The sequence below is a fragment of the Bos taurus genome, chromosome 5 (assembly GCF_002263795.3).
Source record: "Bos taurus isolate L1 Dominette 01449 registration number 42190680 breed Hereford chromosome 5, ARS-UCD2.0, whole genome shotgun sequence".
Taxonomy (NCBI): Eukaryota; Metazoa; Chordata; class Mammalia; order Artiodactyla; family Bovidae; genus Bos; species Bos taurus.
Window position 1 is genome coordinate 99,056,229 of NC_037332.1, and position 9,532 is coordinate 99,065,760.

The window sequence follows — 9,532 nt, forward strand, 5'->3', positions numbered from 1 at the left end:
ATCTATGAACCATCTAACAAAGAATTAAAAAATAATCCACTTGAAGAAATTTTGTGGCCTATAATACATGGATGGACAACTGGCAAAATTAGGAAAATTGCATTAAAAAAACAAAAACAAAAACAAGAACTTCAAAAGATAAATTGAACTCATTAAAAAGAAGAATTTAATAATACAATGACTAATCTGAAGAAATCAATAAAGAACTTCAACTTCACTTGAAAAAACAACCAATAGAAAATAATCAGTAAACTGAAAGATAGGTCATTTGAAATTATCCAGTCAGAGAAGCAAAAATAAAGTATAAGGAGTAAAGAAAGCCTATGGGGCTTTTGATTCCTAGATGGCTCAGTGGTAAAGAATCGCTTGCAATGCAGGAGACACAAGTTTGACCCCAGGGTCAGGAAGATCCCCTGGAGAAGGAAATGGCAACCCACTCCAATAGGAGCCTGGCAGCCTACAGTCCGTGGAATCTCAAAAGAGTCAGAGAGTACTTAGCAACTGAATAACAACAACAAAAACAAGAAGACACATTATAAATAAATTGCCAAAAGTTGAAGATGAAGAAAGAATTTTGAAGGAAATCAAAAGAAAAGCAACTCATCACGTGAAGGAAAACTCCCACAAGACAACAGGTGGATTTCTCAAAAGAAATTTTGCATAACATGAGAGATTGGGATGACATTCAAACTGTTGAAATAAAAACTGTCAAGGATACTGTACCTGGCAAAGCTGTCCTCCAGAAATGAGGGAGAGATAAAGACTTTCCTGAACAAAGAAAATCTGAAGGAATTCTTCATTTCTTTTTTTTTTTTTTAATATACTGACATGCCTTGTGTTTATCTTTTTTTTAAATTTTATTTTATTTTTAAACTTTACATAATTGTATTAGTTTTGCCAAATATCAAAATGAATCTGCCACAGGTTATACATGTGTTCCCCATCCTGAACCCTCCTCCCTCCTCCCTCCCCATACCATCCCTCTGGATCGTCCCAGTGCACTAGCCCCAAGCATCCAGTATCATGCATCGAACCTGGACTGGCAACTCGTTTCCTACATGATATTACACATGTTTCAATGCCCTTCTCCCAAATCTTCCCACCCTTTCCCTCTCCAACAGAGTCCATAAGACTGTTCTATACATCAGTGTCTCTTTTGCTGTCTTGTACACAGGGTTATTGTTACCATCTTTCTAAAGTCCATATATATGCATTAGTATACTGTATTAAGGAATTCTTCATTTCTTGACTTGCATTAAGAGAAATCCTAAAGGAGGTTCTTCAAAAAAAAAAAAAAAAAAAAAGGAGGTTCTTCAAGAAGAAACAAAAGGTGTCTCCAGCTTCACCAGGGTCTTCCTAATGCCTCTGTTCCAACTTAGAAGATTTCATTCTTGCCCTGTTCATGCCCTCATTTTAAAGGTAGGCACCCTTTGAGGTTGACAATTCAATTTGTATTGCAATTCAGCTAGAAGCAGGTTGAAATTCTAAATTTAGTTTTTAGTGATTTCAGCTCTACAGGAGATATGGGTCTCCTTCAGGGCTCACATAGAGGCGTTCACATTATTGATGTGATGCTTAAGTGACAGCACTGTTTTATATTCCCTCCAACAGTGCACAAGGATTCCAATTTTTCCACATCCTTGTCAATGCTTACTATTAATATTTTATTTTATTTTTTTTAATAGATAAAGCAGAAAAATTGCCAGCAGAAGCATTAACTGGAGAAGGCAAATAAAGACCTCAATCTTTTGTTATTAAAGACAAAACTGTAAGCAGAAATGCTCCCAAATAATTTAAATTTTGGTGTATCAATATATTAGTTACCTCTTTGCCCTTTCATACCGTTCATGGGGGTGCCTTTGGCCACCTGATGCAAAGAGCCGGCTGACTGGGAAAGACCCTGATGCTGGGAAAGGTTGAGGGCAAGAGGGGAAGGGGGCGACAAAGGATGAGATGGTTGGATGACATCACCAACTCAATGGACATGAGTTTGAGTAAACTTTAGGAGATGGTGAAGGACGGAGAAGTCTGGCCTGTTACAGTTCATGGGATTGCAAAAAGCTGGACATGACCGAACAATAACGACCAACAAAACGTTATTAAACAAAAATGACATATGTAGACATTTTAAAGGTCTGAAATAAAGCAAATTATCTCCCTTCATCTCTTTTATTTTTTGTCACATACATTCCTGTTTATTTGCTAGTTAACTCATTTTTCTCTTTTCCTTACATTCTAATATAACCAATAATTTTGGACTCAATTTCTTTATACTCACCTAATTTTTACCAGCTTTAAAATGAAAAAAAAAAAAAAAACAAATAGATGGAAACTGCTTATTAGAAATACATAATACAAAAATAAAAATTACAAACTTATTTTGGAAATTTATTTCAAAATTGTATGTACTTTGCCTGTTTCCTCCCTTATCAGGAATATTTCTCTCTTTATGTCTCATATTGTTTACTTATTAATTTGTTTCATCTTGAGGTTGCACCTTGGTTTCTATGAATTTATTATCCTTTCAATCAAGGACAATAGTTTATCCTTTTTCTTTGATACTGGTTAGACTTGGTGGATGTAAAAACAGTGAAACACGATTTATAGTTTAGTGGGACAAGAAAGGCTAAATAAAACTGGACGAAAAAAGGAAGTACAGAAAACATTATAAAAAACACTAAAAATACATTGATATTTTGGGTGTGAAGGTATGTGGTTGTTTTAGGGACAGGAAAGTGGGGGAAAATGTGTTTATAATCAAACAACTAATAAGGGCCCTATTCTTTACTCAAAATAGTTGAAAAGATAGCAAAAAATCCTCAAAGATGTGATATACTCATAGTCTGATAATATTTTATATTTTTACTTGCTGTAGATACTGTTGAAAAATATTCAAATCTATACAGTTAGAAAGATTTTCTAAAACCTATCATATATGTTTTAATTGCCATAAACCCAGAACCTGATTTTAAAAGGCTCAGGATTGAATACTGCTAATAATGGCTTTTCCTTGGTTGTTGTTCAGTCACTAGGTCATGTCTGACTCTCTGTGACCCCATGGGCTGCAGTATGCCAGGCTTTGCTATTCTTTATTATCTCCTGGATTTTGCTTGAACTCATGTCCATTGAGTCAGGGATGCCATCCATCCGTCTCATCCTTTGTCACCCCCTTCTCCTCCTGCCCTTAATCTTTTCCATCATCAGGATCTTTTCTAATGAGTTGGCTTTTCGCATCAGGTGACCAAAGTATTGGTGCTTCAGCTTCAGCATTAGTCTTCCAATGAATATTCAGGGTTGATTTCCTTTAGGATTGACTGGTTTGACCTCCTTGTCATTGATGACTTACCCCAATTTTTTAGAAACACAAATGTACTGGTTGAGGCTTCCCTTGTGGCTCAGATGATAAAGAATCCACCTGTGCCGGGAGCCAGCTTAAAAACCATATTTCAGGTGTCTGGAACAGCTCCAACATTGGTTTAGATTTAGGGAGAATTCATAATCAAATAACGACCATGGAACATTCCCGATTAGATTTTACTGCTGCAAGAGTAGCAGATGACTTCTTCCATATATTCTCTAACTTTATTTCAGGAAAGAACATGCTTTGTACTATTTTTAGCTATGCTGCTGTAGCTGCTCTCATTCTGCTTTTCATAATTATTTTTCTTTGTATTGTCAGAATTCTTTGACAGAGCACTCAGAAGCTCGCGACTGAATTGCATCTGGCTGTCTTTTTTTTTTTTTTAGTTTTATTTTATTTTTAAATTTTACATAATTGTATTAGTTTTGCCAAATATCAAAATGAATCCGCCACAGGTTTACATGTGTTCCTGTCTTAAGAAATAAAAAAGGAGGAGATGCTGGGAGCCAGCATGGGAGTTCCCACCCATGACAAGGTCATGCGGGAGAGCCCTGATGGGCAAGGCGAGTCAGGGCTCAAGGGCGCCCCCTGGATCTGCCTGAGCGTCTACCCCCAAACCAGAATCTGTCTGTTTTACTATTTTATGACTTTTACCAACTCCCCTGACATTAACGGGGGGCTATCCCCGATCACCTTTCTCTGAAGAAAATTAACTTAGAGCTCTAGTTAATAATTCTCCTGGGCATAATAGGAGTGTTTCAATTCAAACCACTCTGATGACTTTCTAGCTTGCCTGACAGGTTTGTTCGGATTCACAGCCTCCCAACCACGAGAGGCATGGGAAGCTTTATGTATTCTAACAGTGCAGAGCTTCTCAGAGAGTTAAAATTGTTATAATAGAACTAGTAGAGGATTTCTTTGTTGAGCTAATGCTTGCTGCCAAGTTTCCATATCCCTTACCTGCTGTGTCCCTGGGAGTGTATTGATTAATATAGTTGGTGTATAGAAATGTAAGTAGTAGCTTTAATGCTTGTAACCTTGGACCCTTGAGTTAATTCTTTTCTTGTTATAGACCACCACACTTTTGCCCTATAGGGATGCAACTTTATCTAATGCTTTTGGAGGGTAGCGCCTGGCTTTAGAATAATCACCTTTAGAGAAAAATAAGTTTTCTGAAGAAAGGGTCATAAAATGTTAACAGGCCTCCTGGCCAGAAGATGATGTAAATCACCTAAAGCTTTTGCATATGATAAGTTTGCAGAAAGAAAGCCTGGCTTCAATAAGGATCAAGGACTGCTGACCTTGCATGACTCTACCCACCCCCCCACCCCAAAAACTACTTTGGAAAATAAAGTGTGGGCCTTTCTCATCAGGCTTGGTATCCCAGTGTCATTCTTTCTCTTTCCTTTTCCTTTTCAGGCTGATCCCCTGGAGCGCGGGGGCCCTCTGTGTTCACTTTCCTGCCTGGGCTTCTAAGACCCACTCGAGAAGGTGCCTAAGATGGGACACCTTCCGCGATTCGAGAGGGTGCCTGCGGTCTACGTGAACAGAGCAAGTCCTGTGCTGGGGCTTTATTGGCTTTCTGTATAAATGAAGGAATATCAGCCTCTTTTCTCTCTTCTATTTTCTTAACTGCAAAATTCTTTCCCTGTCTCTTTCTCCTTTTATCTATTATTTATCTTTTAATCGCCAACACCATCCTCCCAAGAGAATCCCTGGACCCAACCGGGGCTGTACCCCGCACACCTGCAATGTGGGAGACCTGGATTTGATCCCTGGGTTGGGCAGATCCCCTGGAGAAGGAAATGGCAACCCACTCCAGGATTCTTGCTTGGTAAATTCCATGGACAGAGGAACCTGGTGGGCTACAGTCCATGGGGCTTAGTATTAGACAATAATAACCATAAAGTCTGTACAACTTTTAAAATCAGTGGAGACAACACATTACTGTAAATATATGCTAATTTTTTTCATCAATTTTCCAACTGGTTGCTTTTTAAAAAATTATTTTTTATTGGAGTACAGTTGATTTACAATGTTGTGTTTCAGGCGTGCAGTCAAATGATTCAGCTATACACACACATATATCTATTCTCTTACAAATTCATTTCCCATTTATGTTTCTACAGACTATTGAGCAGTGTGAAAGTGAAAGAGGAGAGAGAAAAAGTTGGCTTAAAATTCAACACTCAGAAAACTAAGATCATGGCATCCGGTCCCATCACTTCATGGGGGAAACAGTGGAATGGCTAACTTTATTTATTTATTTATTTATTTGGCTCCAAAATCACTGCAGATGGTGATTGCAGACATGAAACTAAAAGATGCTTACTCCTTGGAAGCAAAGTTATGACCAACCTAGACAGCATATTAAAAAGCATTTAATATGCTTTTTTACCATTACTTTGCCAACAAGGGTCTGTCTAGTCAAGGCTATAGCTTTTCCAGTAGTCATGTATGGATGTGAGAGTTGGACTATAAAGAAAGCTGAGCGCAGAAGAAGTGATACTTTTGAACTGTGGTGTTGGAGAAGACTCTTGAGAGTCCCTTGGACTGCAAAGAGATCCAACCAGTTCATCCTAAAGGAGATCAGTCCTGGGTGTTCATTGGAAGGACTGATGTTGAAGCTCAAACTTCAATACTTTGGCCACCTGATGCAAAGAGCTGACTCATTGGAAAAGACCCTGATGCTGGGAAAGATTGAAGGCAGGAGGAGAAGGGGATGACAGAGGATGAGATGGTTGGAGCACTGACTCAATGGACATAAGTTTGGATAAACTCCTGGAGTTGGTGATGGACAGGGAGGCCTGGTATGCTGCACTTCATGGGGTTGCAAAGAGTTGGACTTGACTGAGTGACTGAACTTAACTGAAATGAAGTTATGTTATACAGTTGGTCCTTTATATATTTGAAATATACATATTTCAAATGAGCAGTGTGCTCATTAAATTTTTTTTTCTTATTGTGATTGAAGTCAGATACTGTAAAACATACTATTTTAACCATATTTAAGTGTACAGTTCAGTGGCACTAAGTATATTTACATTGTCATGCAACTCTCCATCATTCATCTCCCAGATTTTCACCTTCCTAAAGTGAAACTGTCCCCATTAAATACTAACTTTCCATTCCCCCTCCCCATCCCTTATCCTCCAGCCGTGGCATCTACTAGTGTATCAGCACTTTCTGACTGTATGAATTTGTCTATTCTAGATACCTTGTGTAAGTGGAATCAAACAATATTTGTCTGTACCTAATGTAAATTCTCCAAGCCAGGCTTCAGCAATACGTGAACTGTGAACTTCCAGATGTTCAAGCTGGTTTTCGAAAAGGCAGAGGAACCAGAGATCAAATTGCCAACATCTGCTGTATCATTGAAAAAGGAAGAGAGTTCCAGAAAAACATCTATTTCTGCTTTATTGACTATGCCAAAGCCTTTGACTGTGTGGATCACAATAAACTGTGGAAAATTCTTCAAGAGATGGGACTACCAGAGCACCTGACCTGCCTCTTGAGAAACCTATATGCAGGTCAGGAAGCAATAGTTAGAACTGGACATGAAACAGCAGACTGGTTCCAAATAGGAAAAGGAGTATGTCAAGGTTATATATATTGTCACCCTGCTAATTTAACTTCTATGCAGAATACATCATGAGAAAGGCTGGGCTGGAAGAAGCACAAGCTGGAATCAAGATTGCCAGGAGAAATATCAATAACCTCAGATATGCAGATGATACCACCGTTATGGCAGAAAGTGAAGAGGAACTAGCAAGCCTCTTGATGAAAGTGAAAGTGGAGAGTGAAAAAGTAGGCTTAAAGTTCAACATTCAGAAAACGAAGATCATGGCATCTGGTCCCATCACTTCATAGGAAATAGATGGAGAAACAGTGGAAACAGTGCCAGACTTTATTTTTTGGGGCTCCAAAATCACTGCAGATGGTGACTGCAGCCATGAAATTAAAAGATGCTTACTCCTCAGAAAAAAAGTTACGACCAACCTAGATAGCATATTCAAAAGCAGAGACATTACTTTGCCAACAAAGGTTCATCTAGTCAAGGCTATGGTTTTTCCAATGGTCATGTATGGATGTGAGAGTTGGACTGTGAAGAAAGCTGAGTGCCGAAGAATTGATACTTTTGAACTGTGGTGTTGGAGAAGACTCTTGAGAGCCCCTTGGACTGCAAGGAGATACACCCAGTCCATTCTGAAGGAGATCAGCCCTGGGATTTCTTTGGAGGGAATGATGCTGTAGCTAAAACTCCAGTACTTTGGCCACCTCATGTGAAGAATTGCCTCATTGGAAAAGACTCTGATGCTGGGAGAGATTGGGGGCAGTAGGAGAAGGGGACGACAGAGGATGAGATGGCTGGATGGCATCACTGACTCGATGGACGTGAGTCTGAGTGAACTCTGGGAGTTGGTGATGGACAGGGAGGCCTGGTGTGCTGTGATTCATGGGGTCACAAGGAATCGGACACAACTGAGTGACTGAACTTAGAACTTAGAACTAATATGAAGTGGCTTCCCTGGTGGCTCAGTCATTAAAGCATCTGCCTGCAATGCAGGAGACCTGGGTTCAGTCCCTGGGTTGGGAAGATCCCCTGAAGGAGGGAATGGCAGCACATTTCCTGGCCTGGAAATTTCCATGGATAGAGGACTCTGGCAGGTTACAGTCCATGGTGTTGCAAAGAGTCAGACATGACTGAGTGATTTTCACTTTCATTTTCATAGTATATTGGAATGCATTTTTAAGGCTAACTGAATATTTGTCCTACAAGCAGATTGTACCTTTTAATTTACCCCTTTATGCTATACACAATACAGTGAGTACATGTTAATCTTAAACTCCCACTCTATCACCTTCTTTTTTTCTCCCTCAGGTGACCGTAAATTCTTTCTCTAAGTCTGTGAGTCTGTTTCTGCTTTGTAAGTAAGTTCATTTGTACCATTTTTTTTTTTTTTAAGATTTCACATATAAGTGTACAGATGAACCTATTTCCAGGGCAGGAATAGAGACACAGACAAAGAGAATGGGCATGTTGACACAGTGGGAGAAAGAGAGGGTGAGGAGAATTGGTAGATCAGAATCAACATGTATACACTATTATATCAGACAGCTAGTGGGAACCTGCTATAAAGCACAGGTTGCTCAGCTCGGTGCTCTGTGATAATCAAGATTGGGTGGGGGTGGGGTGGCGTGGGAGGAAGGCCCAGGAAGGAGGCAACATATGTATACATATAGCTGATTTGATTCATTGTACAGAAGAAACTAACACAATATTGTAAAGAATTATATTGCAATAAAAATGTTATTAAATATCACCTAGTAGATTCCTTAAACCTCCCAACAGACTACACTTGTGTGGAAGGTATTCCCGATGCTGCTGAAGAGGATGAGGCTTCCAAAGTTAGCTGCCTCACTCACTGTTGCTACAGAGAAAGTCATAAGTATGAACTGCAGTCAGCTCTTACCACCCACACCACTGGATGATATCACTACACTGAGAGCATAGAAATCATATGTATTCACCCCTAGAATACATGTTCAAAGCCAGTTTTCTGTCTTAATTATACTTTACCAATAAGAATGCTGTTTAGTCGCAAAACAAATGCATTTCTGTTCAATGACACATTTTAGGATTGGAGAATTTGGCATAGAAGGTACAAATTGAGATGTACTGCAGCCAAGTAGAGTAATTACATCCATGAGCCTCGAAGTTCATGGCACACAAATATGCCTAAAAACTAAGCTTTGCCCTTATGAGAAAGTCCACATGCATGGAGAATTTCTAGAACACTTTCCTTGTTGTCTTTATTTATGTCAGAAACCTCCTCCCAGAAAGCAACCCATTAGATCCTAGCAAAGAAAAATAAGTCAAAGACAAACCTACAAGGACAAAAGGTAGAAATTTTCAAATGTGCTACCATTATTTAAAGGAGATAAGACAGTTTTGCTTTGGAGGCAATGGGGGAAGGAAACATAAACCATGGAAAAGTGCTTTTGAAAAGACTTCAAACCATATAGCTGACATAGAAGTGGGTTTTGGTTATTACTATACATTTCTAAGAAGAATTTTAAAGCATCGGACATAAGGGTCCTTTGATGCACAGATCAATGTGGTTGATAAAAAAAACAAAACAAAACTTTTGTTCCTGTCTAACACACACT